Below are 26,027 nucleotides of genomic sequence, written 5' to 3'. Positions count from 1 at the left end.
CAGACGTTTAATGACTAAGCCACCCAGGCACCCCTTAGCACTATTCAGTCTTAATAGAAGGAAAGGAAGGAAAAAGAAGGAAAAAAAATCCTATGGAAAGAGGCATTATAACAGAAGTACAGAGTGTTATGGGGAGTTCATTTGCATTTCTGACATAAATTTTGAAATTTCATCATGCTCAATGTTGGTCGATCTTACTTCCCTAAGTTTTAAATGAGGGGGCAAGGATAACATCCTCAATGTCTGCTATATAAATGTAAGCACCCCACTGAATGTTAGATCACAGATAGTGCTCCATAAACTTAGATGATTGCTTGATGAGTTTATTAGTATTAGGCTTGGCAGAATCCTGGAACAGGAAATCCAAATAACTGACATTAAAAAGACACAGGGGGTGCCTGGGTGACTCAGTGGGTTCAGTCTCTGCCTTCAGCTTAGGTCATGATCTCAGGGTCCTGGTATCAAGCCCTGCATCGGGCTCTCTGCTCAGCAGGGAGCCTGCTTCCCCCCCACCCCTGCCTGCCCTTCTGCCTACTTGTGGTCTCTCTCTCTCTGCCAAATAAATAAATAAAATCTTTAAAAAAAAAAAAAAAGACACAGGTTTCCTTTTCTTATTTCTCCTATGAGCCGTAGGATGTCCAGGGCTGGCAAATCAGGGCCTTGGTTATCACAGACCCAGGATCCTCTTTCTGCCTTATCATCTTTCACACCTTTCATTCCCCTTCAGAATGGTCCAAAATACAGCCAGAATGCCCTGTTCATCATGTTCATATTCCAGTCAGAAAGATAGGGTGTGCAGTGGTTGAGAGGGCTGCACGTAAGCCCCTCTGGAGTATCAGCTCCCTTTAAAGAGCTTTCTCAGAAGCCCTACTCAATTACTTCCACTTTAGTCTCAATAATCATTACTAGTTGCAGAAAGAGTAGGAAATACATTGTTAGCTAGGCATACTGCCTCCCTGAGAGCAGTCAGATTCTGTAAGTGAGGAAGAGGGGAAATGCAAGCTACATGGTTAATCAGCTATCTTTGCCATGATCCATTTCTTAGTAATCTAAGTTCTTGAAGGCAGATATGGCTACTGTCCAGTAGGTGATTATGTTTTTCTTTTCTTTTCTTTTCTTCTTAAATTCATGGGAGGGAAACTGTCAATTCACCCATTAGGCACAGAAAACCCTTGACCTCCAAAATTGTCCATATCAAAGAAAGACTCTGTTCAATAAGGCTGCCAAATAAATAACTATGTTTCCCAAGAATTTTTCTTCTTATGAAGTTCTTATGAATTCGATAATCCCCATGATCAGCTTTTTAGTTATAGCAACTGATCCCCTTTCTACCACAGAATACTCTTAGCTGCCGACACTGGGGTTCTTAAGGTCCCATTTGGGCTTCTCTTCTGTAATTGTTGAGATCTTTTTTTTTGGCATGCAAGACAAATAGCTTTCATGAAGTGCAAAGAAACATATGGAGGCAGAAAAGCCTCCCTAATGAAGGGATGGTGTGTGGGAGTTTGTGGGTGAGGCAAAGGTAAACATTACAAATCAGCCTTTAGGATCTTTATGCCAAGATGTTAATGTTAAAGGAGAAAGTTCAGGTGCTTTAAAGTACCTGAGACAAGTGTCTGTGAGTCCCATGAGCCACACGGGGCCTCTTGCCAGAAGTCAAAACGGGTTCATTCTCTTACCAAAAAAATAGACAAATGCTGTTTATTTTAATTTAGGAGTTGTAGTTTCACTAGTGCTCAATGGCTAGAGATAGTAATTAGCATTAGCTGCCAAGGTTACAGCAAACCTGAGGAAACTGAATTATTACTTTATTCATCCCTCAAATAAGATGATGGGATATTTTTCTAAATCCTTTTGATCTGCAGCAGGAGGATTGTTCCATTTGAAAGCACTGCTATTATCGACAATAATGAAAAGGACAGTAAATAGCATCCAGACATATCTCTGTGGCAGGTGGTCTATGCTGGATGAAGTTTAAGTATGGTGTCTGCCCTGTGGTCCGGATCAATTTTGTAGTCATTATTCTGTTTCATTTAGTTTCAGGACTAAATGGCCAATTGTGTAGTTAGGTTCTTGCCAGTTCATTTGTCTACAGCAGTAGCATCCATTTTGTGATGAGTCATAAGTACAAAATTGAACAGGAAGAGGAAAGTAAATGAATCATAAAGCCTGTTAGAGGCCCTTGAAAAGCCAGCCCAAGTGCTAGTAAATGCTAAAGGGGAACATATTTACTATAGTTGAGATAGCTTAAATGGATTAAATTGGTAGATAATTGGGCAAGGTATGTGGGAAAATTGAATGAGTGTAATGGGTAAATAGCATAGTACAAATGGACAAGTTTTGATGTCTAAATTAGGTACAGTGCTTACGTCACTCAGAAGAAGAGGCTGCAGTTGGCTTGCGCCAGAATGTTTCTGCATGCCACACACATCTAATATTCGAAGCATCTTTAACTTAGTGTTGGTTTTCAGGAGGAATGCTTTAATTAGGTGGGGAAATAAGATACAGGCCACAATAATGGTGATGATAATAATAATTATTATTATTATTTGTGATGAGAGGGCTCAGTGAACATAGCTTCATCTTTTCATCCCAGAGGAAAAGTATTGAAGATGGTGGGGGGTGTGTATATACCCTTAGCCCTGTAGAAGGCTGTTTGTCATTAGCATCTTCCCATCGCATAACTGGGTAGAATTGTTACATTGCTTCTGTTCACAGGAGTTGGTTCTTGTATTCTTTCTTTCATCGATTCATTCAACAGTTACTTAATAATTGCTTTCTACCTACAAAGTACTGGAAAATAAATCATATTTTTAAAAAGTAACAGTTACTGTCTAATGAATCGAGACTTTTTTTTTAATTTTCGGAAGATAAAATATAAAGAGCATTCATTATGTAGGCTCTTCAGAGAAATTGGGGTGATAAATAGCAGGTGATTGGGAATAGTAGCCATTTAAGTCTTTTTCCTAGAAGCTTGTAAAATGCCCTTTGAGGAATGAAACAAAATACAGGACCTTAAGGTAAAGGACTGCAGCACATCAGCCTTCCTTCTTTTTGGATCATAAATACACATTAAAATATTTTTCAATTATTGACTGACCAAGTAATGATGACATCATTAAATATTCCTTATGGTTGAGCACCAGTGGACTTCTCTCATTTTGGGAAGGTTTCTTTTTAATATCCTATGAGATTGACTTATAGTTAAATGCATATTCTGATTAACTGAGCATTTTGATATAGAAATTTGCATTTAATACAACATACTTAGCAATAACACCATCCCTGAAGTTATTTAATCTGATTTAAATCTGTAGGTATTTCAGGAACTTCCAAACTAAAACTGAAAAGCAAAAACCACCAAGAAATGATTATGTAGGACCACATGTGTGGAAAGTATGGTAAAGGAAATTGAGCCTATAGGAAACCCAGGACATATCCCTGGGCATTATTTTGAAATAAATCTGATATTGGTTTAGCACCTATCTCTTTTCCATAAAAGCAGACAAAATATATACAAAGGAAAGGTTTGTAAGAGGTAACAATCAGGGGAAAGACAAGGGTGATGTGTTAGAAACATCTAGAAAAACTGAGCTGGGATTGTGTGTATGTAAGATTTTATGAAGACTTCAGAGCAAGGGGATATTCTGTTTCTTTATTTTCTTTTAACATCTTTACAACCATGGCACTCCTTCCACTCTTGCCTTAAGGAATATTACCGTGGCCTATAAAATGGCTGCTTCTCTCTTCTTCCAATCTTCTTCTATTATCTCTTATGGCAGTTGGCCCAAGTACTGCCCGAGAATGAAGCAATACCTGGAAACAGTCCTTTACATAGTAGTTGCAGGTACTGTGGGACATGGTCCTTGGAGAATTCACCCCATTCAGCACACCCTGTGGAGGGGAGCTGTTCTCTCCATCTTGAATTTTAGATTTACAACTTAGATTTTGAATAATAGGGGCAACATGGTAGGTTCCAGGGATGGCTGAAACAATTTCTGAATTTGCAATACCAAATGTAAGGTTTAATATTTATTTTTAAATTTATCAGATAGTAAAACTGACCTTTCTGGTGTGCAGTATTGTTGATTTTAACACTTGTGTAGATTTATATAGTCACCACTGTAATGAGAATACAGAACAGTTCCATCAACCCACAAAAATATTCTCAATATCATCCTTGTTTTATGACACCATCCCCCCTGCTCCAACCAAGACTTCTAGCAACTGCTGGCCCATATTATCCATTTTATTATTATCCATTTTATTGTATGTGTCAGTAGGTCATTCTTTTTTTGTGAATAGTATTCCATTTTATAGATGTATTACATTTTTGTATCCCTTCTCTTGTTGAAGGACATTTGAGTTTCCAGTTTTTGCTGTCACATATAAAGCTGCTATGATCAATCATGTGCATGTTTTTGTGTCATCATAGTTTTCCTTTAAAAAAATTTTTTTTAATTTTATTTTTTTTTCAGTGTTCCAAATTTCATTGTTTATGCACCACACCCAGTGCTTCATGCAATACATGCCCTCCATAAAACCCACCACCAGGCTCATCCAACCAACCCCCTACCCCACAACCCCTCCCAAATCCTCAGTTTGTTTCTCAGAGTCCACAGTCTCTCATGGTTTGTCTCCTCCTCCGATTTCCCCCCACTCACTTCCCCCTAAATACCTGGATGTAGGATTGCTATGTTGTATATATACCAAGTGTATGTTTAACTGCCAGACTCTTTCCCAGAGTGGGTATACCAATATATATGAGTAGTGTCTGAGAGTTGCAGTTGTCATGAATCTTGCTAGTACTTGGTCTTATTGGTATCTTTTATTTTAGTCATTCTAACAAATGTGTAGTAGTATCTCACTGTGATTTTAATTTGCATTTCCCTATGGCTAGTGATGTTGCTTCTCTGCCCATGTGCTTTATAGCCAGCTTTATATCTTTTTTGGTCGTTGGCTCATTTTAAAATTTGGTTGTTTGTTTTCTTATTGTTGTATTTATATTCTAGATAAAAGTCCTTCATCAGGTAGGTGATTTGCATATATTTTATACCAGTCTACAGCTTATCTTTTTATTCTCTTAACAGTGTCTATGGCAGAGCAGTAGTTTTTAATTTTGATAAAGTCTTACCAATTTCCATTCCTATGGGCTGTGCTTTTGGTGTTATTTCTAAGAATTCTCTGTCTAACCACAGGTCAAGATGATTTTTCCTAGAAATGTTATAGTTTTACAAATTACATCCATGTGAATTTTAAGTTAATCTATGTATAAGGTATGAGGTTTAGATCTAGGTTCAATTTTTTCTAGTGAGTAACCAGTGGTTCAGATATTTTTTAAGAAAGCACATTGAATTTTAGATTTACAACTTAGATTTTGAATAATAGGGGCAACATGCTAGGTTCCAGGGATGGCTGAAACAATTTCTGAATTTGCAATACCAAATGAAAGGTTTAATATTTATTTTTAAATTTATCATATAGTAAAACTGGGGCGCCTAGGTGGCTCAGTGTGTTGGGCCTCCACCTTTGGCTCAGGTCATGATCTCAGGGTTGTGGGATCAAGTCCCACATCAGTCTCTCTGCTCAATGGGGAGCCTGCTTCCCCTACTTTCTCTCTACCTGCCTCTCTGCCTGCTTGTGGTCTTTCTCTCTCTCTCTGTCAAATAAATAACTAAAATCTTTTTTTTTTTTAAAGAAAGTTATTCTTTATCCATTGAATTGCTTTATATCTTTGTCAAAATCAAATGGTCATTTTTGTATAAATCTATTCTTAGATTCTCTTATTCTTTTACCTTGATCTATGTGTTTAACCCTTCACCAATTCCATATTTCTTTGATTATTATAGCTTTATAACAAGCCTTAATATGTGGCATTTCCACAACTTTGTTCTTCTTTTTCAGAATTGTTCTTGGCTATTCTAGTTTCTTTGCCATTTATATAAATTTTAGAATCATCTTATCCAAATCTACATAAAATCTTGTTGGGATTTTGATAGGAATTGCATTAAATCCAAAGATCACTTTGGGGAAAAACGTATGTATTTATTATGTTAAGATTTCTAATTCATGAACATGGTATGCCTTCCCATTTACTTAGGTCTTCCTTTATGATTTCTTTCCTCAGTATTTATGGTTTTGAATATACAGACCCTGTACATGTTTTTTAAGTTTCATATTTAAGGTTTTTTTTTTTTTTATGTTGGTTCTATTGCAAATGGTAATGTATCTGGATTTTGGTTTCTGACTTTTCACTGCTTATATATAGAAATACAATTTGTGTCTTTACCTTGTATCTTGCAACCTTACTAAACTTATTTATTGGTGTACATTGGGGATTTTTAATGGGATTTCATGAATTAGCATAGAAAGATGTCTTCAGAAAAGAAGCAAAAGAGGTACCTTTTTCTTTTTTAACATTTTTAAACTAGTTTATCCAATATATATATTTTTTCTTTTTCATATTTTTCTTATTTGTTTTCTTTTTTTTAATTCTTTTTTTTCTTTTTTCTTTCTTCCTTTTTGAACCTATTTTTATCCCCTTTCTACCCCCTCACGAATTGGGATCTCTTCTAATTTGGTTAAAGCATATTTTCCTGGGGTTGTTGCCACCCTTTTAGTATTTTACTTGCTCCTTCATATACTCTTATCTGGACAAAATGACAAGACGGAAAAATTCACCACAAAAACAAGAATAAGAGGCAGTACCAAAGGCTAGGGACCTAATCAATACAGACATTGGTAATATGTCAGATCTAGATTCAGAATGACAATTCTCAAGGTTCTAGCCAGGCTCGAAAAAGGCATGGAAGATATTAGAGAAACCCTCTCGAGAGATATAAAAGCCCTTTCTGGAGAAATAAAAGAACTAAAATCAAACCAAGTTGAAATCAAAAAAGCTATTAATGAGGTGCAATCAAATGGAGGTTCTCACTGCTAGGATAAATGACGTAGAAGAAAGAATTAGTGATATAGAAGACCAAATGACAGAGAATAAAGAAGCTGAGCAAAAGAGGGACAAACAGCTACTGGACCACGAGGGGAGAATTCGAGAGATAAGTGACACCATAAGACGAAACAACATTAGAATAATTGGGATTCCAGAAGAAGAAGAAAGAGAGAGGGGAGCAGAAGGTATACTGGAGAGAATTATTGGGGAGAATTTCCCCAATATGGCAAAGGGAACGAGCATCAAAATTCAGGAGGTTCAGAGAACGCCCCTCAAAATCAATAAGAATAGGCCCACACCCCGTCACCTAATAGTAAAATTTACAAGTCTCAGTGACAAAGAGAAAATCCTGAAAGCAGCCCGGGAAAAGAAGTCTGTAACATACAATGGTAAAAATATTAGATTGGCAGCTGACTTATCCACAGAGACCTGGCAGGCCAGAAAGAGCTGGCATGATATTTTCAGAGCAATAAATGAGAAAAACATGCAGCCAAGAATTCTATATCAAGCTAGGCTAACATTGAAAATAGAAGGAGAGATTAAAAGCTTCCAGGACAAACAAAAACTGAAAGAATTTGCAAACACCAAACCACCTCTACAGAAAATATTGAAAGGGGTCTTCTAAGCAAAGAGAGAGCCTACAAGTGGTAGATCAGAAAGGAACAGAGACCATATACAGTAACAGTCACCTTACAGGCAATACAATGGCACTAAATTCATATCTCTCCATAGTTACCCTGAATGTTAATGGGCTAAATGCCCCTGTCAAAAGACACAGGGTATCAGAATGGATAAAAAAACAAAACCCATCTATATGTTGCCTCCAAGAAACTCATTTTAAGCCCGAAGACACCTCCAGATTTAAAGTGAGGGGGTGGAAAAGAATTTACCATGCTAATGGACATCAGAAGAAAGCAGGAGTGGCAATCCTTATATCAGATCAATTAGATTTTAAGCCAAAGACTATAATAAGAGATGAGGAAGGACACTATATCATACTCAAAGGGTCTGTCCAGCAAGAAGATTTAACAATTTTAAATATCTATGCCCCCAACGTGGGAGCAGCCAACTATATAAACCAATTAATAACAAAATCAAAGAAACACATCAACAATAATACAATAATAGTAGGGGACTTTAACACTCCCCTCACTGAAATGGACAGATCATCCAAGCAAAAGATCAGCAAGGAAATAAAGGCCTTAAATGACACACTGGACCAGTTGGACATCACAGATATATTCAGAACATTTCATCCCAAAGCAACAGAATACACATTCTTCTCTAGTGCACATGGAACATTCTCCAGAATAGATCACATCCTCGGTCATAAATTAGGACTCAATCGGTATCAAAAGATTGGGATCATTCCCTGCATATTTTCAGACCACAATGCTCTAAAGCTAGAACTCAACCACAAAAGGAAGTTTGAAAAGAACCCAAATACATGGAGACTAAACAGCATCCTTCTAAAGAATGAATGGGTCAACCGGGAAATTAAGGAAGAATTGAAAAAAATCATGGAAACAAATGATAATGAAAATACAACGGTTCAAAATCTGTGGGACACAACAAAGGCAGTCCTGAGAGGAAAATATATAGCGGTACAAGCCTTTCTCAAGAAACAAGAAAGGTCTCAGGTACACAACCTAACCATACACCTAAAGGAGCTAGAGAAAGAACAAGAAAGAAACCCTAAGCCAAGAAGGAGAAGAGAAATCATAAAGATCAGAGCAGAAATCAATGAAATAGAAACCAAAAAAACAATAGAACAAATCAATGAAACTAGGAGCTGGTTCTTTGAAAGAATTAATAAAATTGATAAACGCCTGGCCAGACTTATCAAAAATAAAAAAGAAAGGACCCAAATAAATAAAATCATGAATGAAAGAGGAGAGATCAAAACTAACACCAAAGAAATACAAACTATTATAAGAACATACTATGAGCAACTCTACGCCAACAAATTTGACTATTTGGAAGAAATGGATGCATTCCTAGAAACATATAAATGACCACAACTGAACCAGGAAGAATTAGAAAGCCTGAACAGACTCATAACCAGTAAGGAGATTGAAACAGTCATTAAAACTCTCCAAACAAACAAAAGCCCAGGGCCAGATGGCTTCCCGGGGGAATTCTACCAAACATTTAAAGAAGAACTAATTCCTATTTTCTTGAAACTGTTCCAAAAAATAGAAATGGAAGGAAAACTTCCAAACTCATTTTATGAGGCCAGCATCACCTTGATCCCAAAACCAGACAAGGATCCCATCAAAAAAGAGAGCTATAGACCAATATCCTTGATGAACACAGATGTGAAAATTCTCACCAAAATACTAGCCAATAGGATTCAACAGTACATTAAAAGGATTATTCACCACGACCAAGTGGGATTTATTCCAGGGCTGCAAGGTTGGTTCAACATCTGCAAATCAGTCAATGTGATACAACACATCAATAAAAGAAAGAACAAGAACCATATGATACTCTCAATAGATGCTGAAAAAGCATTTGACAAAATACAGCATCCCTTCCTGATCAAAACTCTTCGAAGTGTAAGGATAGAGGGCACATACCTCAATATCATCAAAGCCATCTATGAAAAACCCATGGCAAATATCATTCTCAATGGAGAAAAACTGAAAGCTTTTCCACTAAGGTCAGGAACACGGCCGGGATGTCCATTATCACCACTGCTATTCAACATAGTACTAGAGGTCCTAGCCTCAGCAATCAGACAACAAAAGGAAATTAAAGGCATCCAAATCAGCAAAGAAGAAGTCAAATTATCACTCTTCACAGATGATATGATACTATATGTGGAAAACCCAAAAGACTCCACTCCAAAACTGCTAGAACTTATACAGGAATTCAGTAAAGTGTCAGGATATAAAATCAATGCACAGAAATCAGTTGCATTTCTCTACACCAACAGCAAGACAGAAGAAAGAGAAATTACGGAGTCAATCCCATTTACAATTGCACCCAAAACCATAAGATACCTAGGAATAAACCTAACCAAAGAGGCACAGAATCTATACTCAGAAAACTATAAAGTACTCATGAAAGAAATTGAGGAAGACACAAAGAAATGGAAAAATGTTCCATGCTCCTGGATTGGAAGAATAAATATTGTGAAAATGTCTATGCTACCTAAAGCAATCTACACATTTAATGCAATTCCTATCAAAGTACCATCCATCTTTTTCAAAGAAATGTAACAAATAATTCTAAAATTTACATGGAACCAGAAAAGACCTCGAATAGCCAAAGGGATATTGAAAAAGGATAAAAATATATGCTTATAAAAAATAAATAAAAAAAATTAATAAAAATAAGGTAATAAAAAAAAAAAAAGAAAGCCAACGTTGGTGGCATCACAATTCCGGACTTCAAGCTCTATTACAAAGCTGTCATCATCAAGACAGCATGGTACTGGCACAAAAACAGACACACAGATCAATGGAACAGAATAGAGAGCTCAGAAATAGACCCTCAACTCTACAGTCAACTAATCTTTGACAAAGCAGGAAAGAATGTCCAATGGAAAAAAGACAGCCTCTTCAATAAATGGTGCTGGGAAAATTGGACAGCCACATGCAGAAAAATGAAATTGGACCATTTCCTTACACTACACACAAAAATAGACTCAAAATGGATGAAGGACCTCAATGTGCGAAAGGAATCCATCAAAATCCTTGAGGAGAACACAGGCAGCAACCTCTTCGACCTCAGCCACAGCAACATCTTCCTAGGAACAATGCCAAAGGCAAGGGAAGCAAGGGCAAAAATGAACTATTGGGATTTCATCAAGATCAAAAGCTTTTGCACAGCAAAGGAAACAGTTAACAAAATCAAAAGACAACTGACAGAACGGGAGAAGATATTTGCAAACGACATATCAGATAAAGGACTAGTGTCCAGAATCTATAAAGAACTTAGCAAACTCAACACCCAAAGAATAAATAATCCAATCAAGAAATGGGCAGAGGACATGAACAAACATTTCTGCAAAGAAGACATCCAGATGGCCAACAGACACATGAAAAAGTGCTCCATATCACTCGGCATCAGGGAAATACAAATCAAAACCACAGTGAGATATCACCTCACACCAGTCAGAATGGCTAAAATCAACAAGTCAGGAAATGACAGATGCTGGCGAGGATGCGGAGAGAGGGGAACCCTCCTACACTGTTGGTGGGAATGCAAGCTGGTGCAGCCACTCTGGAAAACAGCATGGAGGTTCCTCAAAATGTTGAAAATAGAACTGCCCTATGACCCAGCAATTGCACTATTGGGTATTTACCCTAAAGATACAAACGTAGTGATCCAAAGGGGCACGTGCACCCGAATGTTTATAGCAGCAATGTCCACAATAGCCAAACTATGGAAAGAACCTAGATGTCCATCAACAGATGAATGGATCAAGAAGATGTGGTATATATACACAATGGAATACTATGCAGCCATCAAAAGAAATGAAATCTTGCCATTTGCGACAACATGGATGGAACTAGAACGTATCATGCTTAGTGAAATAAGTCAAGCAGAGAAAGACAACTATCATATGATCTCCCTGATATGAGGAAGTGGTGATGCAACATGGGGGCTTAAGTGGGTAGGAGAAGAATAAATGAAACAAGATGGGATTGGGAGGGAGACAAACCATAAGTGACTCTTAATCTCACAAAACAAACTGAGGGTTGCTGGGGGGAGGGGGTTTGGGAGAAGGGGGTGGGATTATGGACATTGGGGAGGGTATGTGCTTTGGTGAGTGCTGTGAAGTGTGTAAACCTGGTGATTCACATTCCTGTACCCCTGGGGATAAAAATATATGTTTATAAAAAGTAAAAAAATAAAAAAAAAAGAAGCAAAAGAGGTGTTTGTTCAGAGTTATTCAAGTTCCCAGTAGCAGAATCTACTGAGTGTTCTTTAGAAACAAAACATTGGAAATCTCCAGTGGGATAGGGTTCTCTAAGTAGTGCATGCCTTTTTTCCTAATTCCATGAATTGTCTCCATTTCTTTTCTTTTAAATGGCATTTATCTATGGAGTTGTCATTTCTATGAGCAAACATTGGAATTATGTAAAATTGTTTTTACTTTTTCTTTGTCCAAGAATGTGGGCTTAGACTTGATTTTTTTTTAAATTTTAAATTTTTAAATTTTTTATAAACATATAATATATTTTTATCCCCAGGGGTACAGGTCTGTGAATCGCCAGGTTTACACACTTCAGAGCACTCACCAAAGCACATACCCTCTCCAATGTCCATAACCCCACCCCCCTACTACCAACCCCCCTCCCCCCAGCAACCCTCAGTTTGTTTTGTGAGATTAAGAGTCACTTATGGTTTGTCTCCCTCCCAATCCTATCTTGTTTCATTTATTCTTCTCCTACCCACTTAAGCCCCCATGTTGCTTCACCACTTCTTCATATCAGGGAGATCATATGATAGTTGTCTTTCTCCGCTTGACTTATTTTGCTAAGCATGATACGCTCTAGTTCCATCCATGTTAGACTTGATTCTTGGAGTAGATTCACCATTTTGTTAACAAATAGAGTGTGGGTCAGGGAGAGCCCAAGTAGCCTGACCTCTACCTCCAGGTGTCCACAGCTTCTTTTCTCAGCTTTTTATTACATATTAATAGTCCTTTTCTCCCTGTGGTGCATAAGGGATTTAGTTTAATAATATCATAGCTACTTAAGCATCTTATAGTACAGCATTTAGTTTGTATGAGAAAGAGTTTATAAAGAGCCAAAAAATTATCTTGGAAGGGAAATAGATGGACAGTTAAGGCAGGCTAGGTCCCCTAGGGTCACAGAGTGACTGAAACTCCATGTGTGTAGCAGGTGCAGATGTTTTTCATTTGGGAGACAGAAAGCTTTGCTAAAGATAGGGTGAAGAGAGGCATCTGGATGCAGTGGTATTTCAGAAAAGAGGCATTTATGTCTTTGAAAATTTTCCTGAGAAGAGGTACATTTCAATCTCTCCCTTCTACACATACACAAACTATTAAAATTTTGAGGCAATTCTATAATGAAATAAATGTATTCCTGAGAGGTATCATATTGTTAAGGACAGTTAAAAATGCAATCTTCATTCATAGCTCCTAAGCTAAGATGTATCCTATCTTTCCCTCCTCTCCAAAATATTCACTAGCTAATTCACTTCTTTTGAAGGTGTTTCTGTAGAACATCGGGTAGATTCTGTGCTCCAAAAAGAAATACTAAGTTACTTTGCTCTCATGTAGTAGAAGGTAAAAACAATAAAGAAGAAAAGTAGATTATCTCTAAGGGGGAAAATGGATCTAGAAAGGCAGTCATTGAGAACTCAATTAAAAATAATTGACACTGACATCATGGCATTTAGAAATTTAGGACTCAAGTAGATAGAAGATTTGGTAGGGCTGAAGCTGATGCATATGAAATTCCTGGAAACATTTTTATTCCATGATGAGCTAACGTGAATCTCCATCCTTGGGATGTGCTGTCTTGGAAACCAGTGTTATATTTAAAGTTTTTCATTTCAGGTCCTCTTTGTGTTTGTGTGTACATGTATATGTGTGTTTGCATGATTGTTATTTTCAATTAAAGCCTCACCAATATGAAAAGTTAAATCCAAAGATTAAAAAGACCATCACCATGCCAGTTAGTTCCTTGCGCCAACTCCCAATAAGTCAGGACTATATTACCATTACACTGATATGGCCTGTCTTCCTTTCTTCCCTCCCTCCATTCTCTCTCTTTTTCTTTTCTTAACAATCTCCAGTAAAACATTCTGAAGCTGTCTGTTCCAGTGTCAGAAAACCCGCAATAAGAGAAGGAAAGATGCTCATTCTGCTTCAGTATTAGCTGTATAAGAAGAATGATAGAGGTGTTTACACCAGCATCAAAGTAAATTAACTCTCAGATATCTATTGTGGCCTTTTATTAACTCAGCCAAGCACACCCCATGTTAAGATACAGTGAGGGTTAATAGAAGTTAAACTACACAGGTATTACTGGGAAAAAGAAACTTGCAGAACATTACTAGGTATAATTAATGGGTTCAAAGAAAATAAAAGTGCTTCAATCAAGATGAAATTAGTATTTTAATTTAATTAAATTTTATAGAAACACTTGTTTCTGGAAACTATGGAATTTTAATTTTTTTCTTTTAGAATACAAAGGATCCTGGCCTAGATTTAAATAAATGTATTTTTTCCCATTTAACAACATGTTCTATGTAGTCTCTGCTCTTTACAGTTACTTCCTTGTCTTTTCGTGTCTTATGTGTGAGATAGAGATGGATATTTTCCATCACCATCATATGTCTAGAATGAGAAAACTAAACCAAGCTCCAAACCCAGCCTGCCCAATAATAACATCTTCTTACTGACCAGTTTTAATTCTTAATGAATATTTGAAAATGTCAGATTTGATGCAACAAAATTGACTTGGCTCTACTTCAAGTGTCAAGTAAGAAATAGTCACACTTAAATATGATTACAAATCACTAACAATATCTTCATATTTATTGCTTTATTTTGCTGGTTAGATAATTTTGGTATTGAGTGCCAGAGTAGCTTGGACAAGCTTAACTGAATTTCATTCATTAATACAACAAATTTATTTAGCACCATCTCTGTACTTGGTACTGCTGTATGTCCTCAGTGGTCAAAGATAAACAGGGTTCTTTCTCTCTTCAAGTAGACATCTAGGGGCGCCTGGGTGGCTCAGTGGGTTGGGCCTCTGCCTTTGGCTCAGGTCATATCTCAGGGTCCTGGGATCAAGCCCTTCCTTGGGCTCTCTCCTCGGTGGGGAGCCTGCTTCCCCTTCTCTCTCTGCCTGCCTCTCTGCCTACTTGTGCTTTCTCTGTCAAATAAAATAAAATAAAATGTTTTTTAAAAAAGAAGAAATCTAATCATGTGCAAGTGATGGAACAAATAGCCAAATGACTACTGGGTATGTGTAAAAATACTAGTTCATAGTTATTGAACTATTATTATGAACTACATTGGTTTGTTTTTTTAATATTTTATTTATTTATTTGACAGACAGAGATTACAAGTAGGCAGAGAGGCAGGCAAAGAGGCAGGCAGAAAGAGAAGGAAGCAGGCTCCCTGCAGAGCAGAGAGTCCCGATGTGGGGCTCGATCCCAGGACTCTGAGCCAAAGGCAGAGGCTTTAACCCACTAAGCCTCCCAGGCGCCCCATGAACTACGTTTCTTGTGTTTCAAATCATTTAACATTGTGAGGCATTTACATGGAAGAGCTCATTAAGTGTGTGAATTTTTTTAGGTAAACAGTCTGAGACTTAAGAAGCTAAGTAACTTGCTTGTCATCATACAGCTGGAAGTACAGGAATTCAGACGTGTGCCATCGGACTTCTATGTTTCTGATCTGCCTCTTGAAGAATAAACCTTTTAACTTATAAACCTTTTTTAGTTTGCAAAAATACAACACAAAAATTCTTAATAAAACATGGCAAAGTAGATGCAACTGTCTGATAGGACGTCAGACATGTAGAGTTCAAATGTTATTATTAGTCTCTTAGAATGCATGGATTTTTATAATTCTTAATTGCCTAGCTAAACTCTACCTCATGACAGCTTTATCCTTAGAAAGAAGTTAGTAATTTCTTTCTAACCCTTTCTTCCACAGTTTTGAGTGGAATGTTTGCTGTCATTTTCTTCCATTTTAAGTTTTTCTTTAATCAGGGATTTATTTAGGTATGCATTTTTGGTTTTCAAAGATATTTATTAATTAGCTTTTAATTGTTGATGTTTATCTAAATTACACTGTCAATCATAGGCTTTATTACATAGGTTATTTCACATTTGTTTTGTGGCCTAGTGTGGAATCAATTATTGTAAGAGTTCTCTAAGAATTAGAAAAAGAGTATTGTGTTTATTAGGTGTATTGTCATAAAGATAAATACATAATATATATACATATATACATAATATATTATGTATATATACATATCTTTATATCTATACCAATATCTATCTATCTATCTATCTATATATATATCTTGTTATTTTTTTATTTAAACCTTGTATAGTTCTAGCTGTGTCTTGGTTTGATGAGGACTATTAAAATATCCTACTCTGCTAATGTGGATTGGCTAATTCTTCTTTATTATTGTCAGATTTTATTCTCTTTATGCTGAGATTCTATTTTTTTCCTTGTAGCAAATAAATTCTTCCTTGTTAGAACTCATTGGTGGAATAAGTCATTTTTATTAGAAAATATTCCCCTTATCTCTATTAATTATTTTTCCCCAATACTACTCTATCTCCCATTATTTTGCTGTAGCAGCTATTTGCCCGATGGAACTTTGGTATAACTTTGCTTTTTATAAGCAGAACTTAGCTACATTTTAGTCTGCTTAAGTGGTTGCGGGGTGGGGGGCATTTCTTTGTCTGTTTTTCCTATTGTTGCTATGTATTGGAAGCAGGAGGTTTGTATCAGAGGGCTGACTTTCTGCCCATCTTCGCTAGAAGTTCTCTGCTGGGCTTTGCACTGGAGCTAGAAGTAAAGGTCAGAGTGCTGGTATTCTGTTACTGATCCCTGTGAATGTTGGCAGCCCAATGATCTTGTGGTATGGTTGAACAGAAAGTTACCCTACCTCTTCATGGCACTGGGTTGGTAGGCCTGAAGTTTTAGGGGGCTTGAATTTGTAAAGTGTGGCTGATAGCATATAGCTAATGAATTTTCTAATCTAATAAAGATGAGGAAAACCACTGAGCTAAAACGAAGGGAAAACTCTAGCTGAACATGTCACAAAAAGTAATTCTTTTTTTTTTTTCTCTAAAATCAAGAATAATACAATCTGGAAACCAACACAGAATTAGCTTACTTGAAGTAAACATAAGCATGAGAGAAGGAAAGAAATTGGTTATAATCAGGAATAACTTCTCTCAGAAGACAATTTGAGGTCATTTTAGGTATCCATGTCTTTTGTACTCTTCTCGGTAAGTGTGGCAAGTAAATGTTAGTTGTCTCTAAAAATTCTGCCTCATGTTTTGGCATCCTGGGAATTTGTGCTGATGCCTACTTGATAGAAGCTGTCCAGCCCTGCTAATCACTTCCCCTCTACCTGGTCTGCAATGGTAACATTTTTAATACTTGAGAATATTTTCCTTCTAATTATACCTTCTGGCCTGATGGATACAGGAGTTGCAGAAGTAAATCATGTCAGCATGATAACTCAATTCCAGTGTGGCTTTTAAAATGATCTTGTAAAGAGCACAATGTTCTCTTCTGTCACATGTGCAGCCAGGTGTGTGAAATGGGGCAACTGTGAATGAGTTGAAATTTTATTTGTTAAATATGAGTCTCATTTTAAATATAGAAACAGACTTGGGAAGGGTTTAGGTTTTCAGTATCAGTGTCTTGTGTATATACTTATATGAGAGTATTTCTGGGTCAAATTAATATGTGCTTGGCAATATGGATGCACTGTATGTGTTGTTTTAAAGACCACTGTAAATGCCATCAAGTAAAACAGCAGACAAGAAAAGGCACATCTCTTTGTTGGTTCTCAGTTGTCCAGACAGTTCTCAGATGTCTGTTGTTTATTTCTCAGTCTCATCTCTTTTTCATGAGAATCTTCAGGGAAATAGTCTGTCCACACCAGTGCCTTCCTAACTTCATGCTTTTGTGCTTGACTTGTGAGGGATCTCTGCTTATTTCAGTTTGGTCAATGAGTCTCAACATGGCTTAAATTGACTTAAATGACAAATGGAGTTAAGGAAAGAAAGTAAGTCTTTCTAATCCTAAATTATCTTCTTGTTTGAATGTTCAGATTATATATATATATATATATATATATATATATATATATATTTAGTTAACAAATCATTTTGAAAAATAATAAAATGGGAAGAGAATAATAAAATTGAGAAGTTTTACATGTGCTTCCTTAGCAAAATAAATTGATAATTTTAGTAGTTACCCTATTTTTTTTCTGTCTAATTTTAAAGTATTATGATATTTAAAGCCCTGGAAATCATTGACTTAAGTCATTTACTAGGAGTTCTTTCAGAAAGTAAGAAGATTAGGTGGTATTTTTCAGACTAGAAAGAGTATACCTATCACTCTTCTGGAATGGATGGAAGTATCAGATTAAATAAAACATACTCGATTGAAGGCATTGAGTATTTTCAGCCATTCCCTTTCCTACTAACTAGTTATGCTCAGATCCAGTAGAAGTGGGTAAATGGGACTGAGAGGCACTGAGGCCAAAGCAAGGCCCCTGAGTCTTGGAAAATATTCTGTAGTTAGCATTTTCCAAGGTAGTAAAAATGGAAAACCTGTGAAATCGCTGTGTCCTTGGGCATTTCTTGAGCTTGTGCAGATCATCACTGGTCTCTCTGAAGTGATGTGGTTTGCTAGATGAGAGGAGTCTATATGTAACGTTGGAGACACTTGTCCTAGTTGACAAACTCATCTTTTCAGAGAAATCCAGAAGAGCCCTTAAGCCAGTATGTAGGAACTACACACACACACACACACACACACACACACACACACAAACACACACACTTAAGCCAGCATTTAAGAACTATCTAAACACACACATATGCAGATCCAGTTTATTTTGTGGGGTTTTTTTTCCTAAGAAATTAAAAATGACCATAAACGAATGGACAATGGATGCATGCATAAGCACATTATGCATATGTGTTCTCTTTCAATTTGGATTTCTCCCCATGGATTGACAAAATCCTCAACCCATGGGTCTTGAAAAGCAGTATGCCATCTTTGGTGCTGATTGTGCTCTGGGCCATCCTTCGCATCCCTGGTCCTCACTAGGCTGACTCCCTTATAGTGATCTCTCATCTGCAAAGATGATGACGACTGGGGCTTTTCCGGTCAGTGCTTTTAGTCTTGGCTACTGTGGCTGCTCAAGTTTGACTACCATCCACATCATGTTTCTTCTCTTCCTTCCATCTCGTACATTTGTATATTGGATACACGATAGACAGCATCTTGGGTAGTTTGAAGAAGACATGATAATCATATGTCAGACAGAATTTTACATCAGTGATCAGTGACAGGCTCAGCTTCCTGTGCTTTGCTAACCAGGGCTCTCTTCTCAAGCTGTCCTAGGCATCTGTTTCCCTAGGTTATGCTTTCTTTCTAGCTTCTCGGGTCCTAGGCCCCGAAGTTCTCAGTTCTCCTCTATGAAGTGGTGCACTACATTCTTTTTAAAGGCAACTTCTTCACCAGTTTTATGATTTCCCTGTCTACTGTAGCTGTGTTTGTTGGGAGCTGTATGGATAATATTGCATGTCACCCCACTGATTGTTTTCTAGATGCTAATGTCTTTAGCACCCCTGTGGTAACTGGTATTTATTTATCACTGAGATTTCAGAAAGGAAGGACTGTGATAAAATGTTCCTGAAAAGACTATCTTTGGGAAGAGCAGATCTCCCTAGCATTGTGTTCGTGCCATTTCTTCTTCAACAGCAGCTTTCTTTCATCCCCACAGCTGCTGGGCAAGAATTGTTACTTATATTTTAATTCTGCTCTCCAAGAGAAAAGCATTTTTCTGTGCTTCTAGCTCTTTGCTGTTGTATGAAGAATGACAGGACAAGAAGAGATCGTCTATGGGTGGAGGTGAATCCTGAGACCTTGTAATGGTTTCGTTACAGATGATATTAAAAATACCAGTTAAGCAAGCACTTTAAGGAATCATATGCATAAATGTAAGGAGCAGCCTCTGTAACATTAGGATGAGCTCAAAGTATATTTATACGTTTACATACGAAACTGAGCCTACAACGCTTTATTCTTTTAGTATTTAGAGAACACTTTCGCTAGCTACTTATCTTAGGGATAAGTAGGGATCTCTGTCTAGGGATCTTACAGTGAACTAGATATGGTTCCAACCCACATTGCAGAAGTTCCAAACTTTTGGGAAATAACCACATTGAACTTAGGATGTGGATTTTTAAACACAGGCAGTTGATACCTCATTAATAAAAGACACAAAGGTGTCATTCAGTGTGATTTCACTTACTTTCTGCCTACAGAAAGTAGAAACTAGGTAGTTTTTTTTTTTTTTTAAGATTTCTATTTATTTATTTGACAGAGATCACAAGTAGGCAGGCAGAGAGAGGAGGAAGCAGGCTCAATGCTGAGCAGAGAGCCTGATGCGGGGCTTGGTCCCAGGACCCTGGGATCATGACCGGAGCCGAAGGCAGAGGCTTTAACCCACTGAGCCACCCAGGCGCCCACTAGTTTTAATTTTGATATCTTTCTCTTTTTCATAGTTAGAAAGTAATGAAGCCAAGGGAAATTCTTTAGTTTTTGATTCTTGTATTTATCTTGAAGCTGCCTAAACTTGAACTCCTTGAGCAAGATTTCTTGTGGAGATATGCGAAGAAGAACCTCTGCAGTACGAACCTCCTCACACTGGTGTCCATTGCCTGCTTGACACCCCAGCTGGGATTGATTGGTTGAACTAGATCATGGTGCCAGGGGAAGAGGCTCAGCATTCCACCACCCACATGTTAGATCCATGGCCAGTCCGTATACCAGAGACTGGATTCGAATCCACCCAGCACAGGGTGCAGGGCTATGAAAATACCAGCCATAACAGGCTTTATGGATACCTGTGGCCCAGCCTTGAAAGATTTTTACCCAGCTTAGTTTATAAACTTCCATTTTGGTCACTCAGACGGATGTTTCAAACTTATATCTCTTCATTTCGTGCTAGGTAATGAAGAAGAGGTCATTTACAATAAATAATCCTTAGGGCTACAGTCTTTTTAGGCATATAGATAATAAACTTGTAGAACATCCCATTAATGCTCAAACTCAACTCTGCCAGTCGGAAGTGAGCTTAAAAGGACAAATGTACTAGGGGTCCACTTCTTGGGAATGTTGTACTTTTTATTTGTAAGCCCTATTTTTGTGAGACAGAGAGAAGCTCCTTTATGAATACAAATGATGGCTTGCTTTTGTTTCACAACAATTGGGAGATGGTGTTAGGTATTATCAAATATCTGTTTTTACATATTTGCACATACAAGGATGCTTTATATATTTGTGAGCAAGTCACAGACATGTTTCTTATAAACTTGGATATTCAGTGCTTCTAAGGTTTATTGAGATTGATGGGGAAAAAAAGTTATCATAAAATGAGAGACTTCATAATTGATGATTTTGGACCTCAGAGACTGGAACTGACCTTCTGCTCTTTTGGGTATTCCAGGTGAATAGGGAAACCAGGCTCTGCTTTTAACTGTGTGATACAGACTTTATTTATGGCCCAGACCAGAGCACTGGGGATCCTGTGCCTGTGATCGTTGAGATGACTTAATAGGTAGTTGGGTAAGGTGTTTTAATGGAAGTGGCATAGTTAGGACTCTTTCGCAAGGTGGCTGTGCTAGGTGGAAGGCAGAGTTCCTCAATCAACAGAAACTTGGACATAGACTTTCTTGTTGTAGCTTCCCTGAATACTGAGAAAAAGGAGGTATATGGTACGTCTGGGTGGCTCAGTGGGTTAAAGCCTCTGCCTTTGGCTCAGGTCATGATCCCAGAGTCCTGGGATTGAGCCCCACAGAGTCCTGGGATCGAGCCCCACATTAGGCTCTCTGCTCAGTAGGGAGCCTACTTCACCCCCCTCTCTTTCTGCCTGCCTTTCTGCCTACTTGTGATCTCTGTCTGTCAAATGAGTAAATAAAATCTTAAAAAAAAAAAAAAAAGGGCGCCTGGGTGGCTCAGTGGGTTAAAGCCTCTGCCTTTGGCTCAGGTCATGATCCCAGGGTCCTGGGATCCCAGCATCCTGGGATCAAGCCCCACATCGGGCTTTCTGCTCAGCAGGGAGCCTGCTACCATTCCTCTCTCTCTGTCTGCCTCTCTGCCTACTTGTGCTCTCTGTCCAATAAAATCTTAAAAAAAAAAAAAAAAAAGAAAGAAGAGGAGGTATGAAATCTTGAGCAAGCAGATTAATTTTACAAAGCACTTAGAAGCTGAAATAAAAGTGCCAGTGGAGACCATTGGAAAACTATGCCGAGTGCTTTTAGTGAAAATTCTACTTACTTACTTACTTGTAACCAACAGACATAGTGTTACAAGGAGCAGGAAATCAGATTGTTATGAGGACAGCTAACAGAGTGTAACATGATGAATCCAGGGCAAACATGATTCCCATGTCTTGATTTCAGATTGAGACTACCTGTTGGGACATAAAATACATTATCCAGATCCATTCTCTTAGAAGTTGTTCCAGAGATTTGTCCAGAGACATTGGAAAACATCCCACAAACCCACAAGTTATTTTCTGAGCATGTTACTTACGAATATAATGACCATGTCAGTTATCATTCAAAATTCTGTTGTGGGAAGAATGTAAAATCAGATAGAATGGTGAGATTCTGTTGGGCACACTGAGAAGTGTGGTCACTGTATTAGGAAGAACTTGTCCACTAGGCCAGGTGTCTAATGACAGAGAGAGTAACTGATAGTTTTTCCACATCCTCTCAGCAATAGCAGCAAAACTTGCTTATTGATAATGCTTCCATTTACCTTTCCTTTTATATGAACATGATCAGCCAGTACTGAATTAAAAACAAAACTCAGGTTTTCTGTTTATTCGTTAATTTTGTAGCCATTTGTTGAACTTTTTTGAAGCAACTTTCGCCCCTAAGGGTGTTATAGGACAGTGGCTTCCAGTCTATTTCTTGTTGTAGGATGTGATCAATCATGAGATATGTCCCAAATGATAGGGAAGATACTAAAATTTGTAGCATTATTTTTGTATAAATTTAGATGAATTCATTATTACTGTTATAATGTTATAACTCTCACTTGTCTTTTTGTAAAATGCTTTCTGGAAAAAAATACAAATAAATTAGATAGAGCTGGAAAACCAGTCTGTCTTACTTTAAAGATCAGGTTGAGTTGAACAGTGTCTCTTGTGTCATTGGATTTCTCACCTGCATTTAGTTAGCCAGGGGAAAAAGTTGAGAATCTGTGTCATTGTCCATTGCTACATAAGAAACCAATCCAAACTATATGGCTTAAAACAAAAATATTTACTTTGATAACAAAAGTGAAGCTTGGGCAGGATTCACTAGGGATAACTCTCTTTTGTCTCACTCAGAATCAGCTGGGTCAGCTCTAAGACTAGAGACTATAGAATCATCTGAGGACTTGGGGCACCTGGGTGCCTTAGTTGGTTAAGTGTAACTCTTGATTTTGGCTCAGTTCATAATCTCAGGGTTGGTCATGAGATGGAGTCCCATATTGAGCTCTGTGCTCAGCATGGAGTCTGCTTGTCTCTTCCCTCTGCTCCTCTCCTTGATTGCTCTTTATTCTCTTTCTTTTTCCTCTCAAATAAATAAACAAATACAATCTTAAAAAAAAAATCATCTAAGGACTTGCTCAGTCTAACATCTCAGAAAGGAATGTGAATTATTGTGGCCAGAGGACTGTGGCACATTGGATTTTGCAAAAGTGGTCATAGCTAGCCATGTATCTGGTCTTCTATTCTCTCCAGAACATTGGCACTCAGCCTCAAGACGTGGAGACTGTGTTCTCTTCCCTTGATCCTAGGGAGGATGGTGAATTCCCTGATTAATAGGATATAGCATAAGTCTTACCAGGCTTTGACTTCAGAGGCTGGTCTTCAGAAGATAATAGGGCTTTTTACCTGCCTGTCTCTCACATTGCTCACCCAAGCCACTTAAAGAAGACATGAGTAAGTATTTGACCAACAGTTTCAGCTAAATCCTCAACCAACAGTGAGGATCAGTCTTATTAGATTAGATGAGTAAATAAGCCCTGCATTCACTCCAGTTCTCAGGATTCAAGTCATTCTAGCTGATCCCATGCAGAAAAGAGAAGAGCTGGCCCCACAGAGTCTTGTCTAGATTGCGGATTTGTGAGGAAAATAGATAGTTGCCAGAGATAACTGAAGCACTCTGCTTTAAAGGTTAAAGAGGATGTATTTGTATATTTTTTTTAAAGAGCCCAGAGATTACTCTGGAACAAAAATGGCTCTATTCACTGTTCCTGCTGATGTATTTTCCCTGTGTGATTAAATTGATATGACTCTCTTGTCCAATTTTACTCCTTTCCAGAAAGCATCCTTGCTGTAGAATGTAGACACAGTACAGCTAAACTGATAATTTGCAGATTTCTATTATCTTTGGCCATGAGTGCCCCCATATTCTTTACCTCTGTCCTCTATTTCTGAGTTGCTTAATGTGACAATCTTAAACCCTAATTTTTGTGCTGTGTGGTAATGATAGGAGAACTTTCTTACTATGTTAGTGTTGGTGAATGCCAAGGTCTCAGGGCTTAGCTATTAGGGTGAGTCTAAATTAATAAATGTACATAGGGATATTATGTGAGAGTGTGTAATAGAAGATAAACAAGACCAAGTTTCTTTTAATGGGATTTTGCTGTCTTCACCATGCTCCATGCTAAATAGAAACACACCGACATATGGTTTTGCTTCTGAAATGTCAGTATGTTGTTTATTTATCCTAAGAATTCTGATAAATGTTAGAATTCTCACCTATTTATTTATTTATTTTCAGCGTAACAGTATTCATTGATTTTGCACCACACCCAGTGCTCCATGCAATACGTACCCTCCTTGATACCCACCACCTGGCTCCCCCAACCTCCCAATCCCCGCCCCTTCAAAACCCTCAGGTTGTTTTTCAGAGTCTATAGTCTCTCATGGTTCACCTCCCCTTCCAATTTCCCTCAACTCCCTTCTCCTCTCTAACTCTCCTTTTCCTCCATGCTATTTGTTACGCTCCACAAATAAGTGAAACCATGTGATAATTGACTCTCTCTGCTTGACTTATTTCATTCAGCATAATCTCTTCCAGTCCTGCCCATGTTGCTACAAAAGTTGGGTATTTATCCTTTCTGATGGAGGCATAATGCTCCATAGTGTATATGGATCACATCATCCTTATCCATTCGTCCGTTGAAGGACATCTTGGTTCTTTCCACAGTTTGGTGCTAGCCATTGCTGCTATAAACATTGGGGTACAGATGGCCCTTCTTTTCACTACATCTGTATCTTTGGGGTAAATACCCAGTAATGCAATTGCAGGGTCATAGGGAAGCTGTATTTTTAATTTCTTGAGGAATCTCCACACTGTTTTCACTCTTAAAGATACTTTTATCTTTAAAATATCTTCAACATTTTTGATGAGCTACAAATTGGTGCCCATTATGTTTTATAATGCATTCCTTTTTCTATAAACACAATTTTCATAGGCTGATCAACCATTCATATTTTTTTATATTCTGAATTGTCTGGCCATAGCTGATGGCTGTTTTCTAATATCATGTTCGTTTTTTTCTTTATTTGTAGGAAAGTCATTATATCTTAAGGATATCTTATAATTTTTAAATCCAGTGCATCATTCACCTTTCTGAATTTTCAGAGTATTTTTTTAAATATAGAAGTTAACATTTTTATGGCATCCAATACAAAAGTTTGTTGTTGTTGTTTTAAACTTTATGGTGTGGTGCCTGTAAAAGCTAGGGGTTTTTGTTACTGTTTTTCACTTGTGAAAAATACACATTTATTTTTTTATTGTTGGTAGTTTTAATGAAACCATTCTTATTGTTTGTTTTGTTCATGCATTTCTGTAATTGTCAGCTAGATCAAGATGTACACATCACTAGAGCTCTTAGAATCATCTCTGTGCTTTCACTCAGGTATCTCCTAACTCCTAAAGGTAACCACTTTCTGATTTTCCATCACTGTAAACTACTTTTCTTGATTTTAAATTCGTACCAATGGAGTAATACCAAATATGCCCTTTTGTGTCTGGAATATTTCATGCAACATGAAGTTTGTAAGAGACATCCTTGTTGTAACTAATAACAGTAGTTTATTCTTTTACTTTTCATTGCTATGAAATATGTAATTGCTTGAATATTCCCAAATTTGTTATTCTTTCTACTGTTAATGAACATTTGGTATTTCACAGTTCAGGGCCATTGCAAATAATAACATTCTTGTACTTGTTTTTTGATGCACATATGTATGTATTTTTGCTGGACGGAAGATCTCCAAAGGGTATGTGAGTAAATATTTAG

Source organism: Mustela putorius, unplaced genomic scaffold (assembly GCF_011764305.1).
Source record: "Mustela putorius furo isolate JIRA1106 unplaced genomic scaffold, ASM1176430v1.1 tig00000145_pilon_pilon_pilon, whole genome shotgun sequence".
Taxonomy (NCBI): Eukaryota; Metazoa; Chordata; class Mammalia; order Carnivora; family Mustelidae; genus Mustela; species Mustela putorius.
This window is presented reverse-complemented; position numbering follows the sequence as displayed.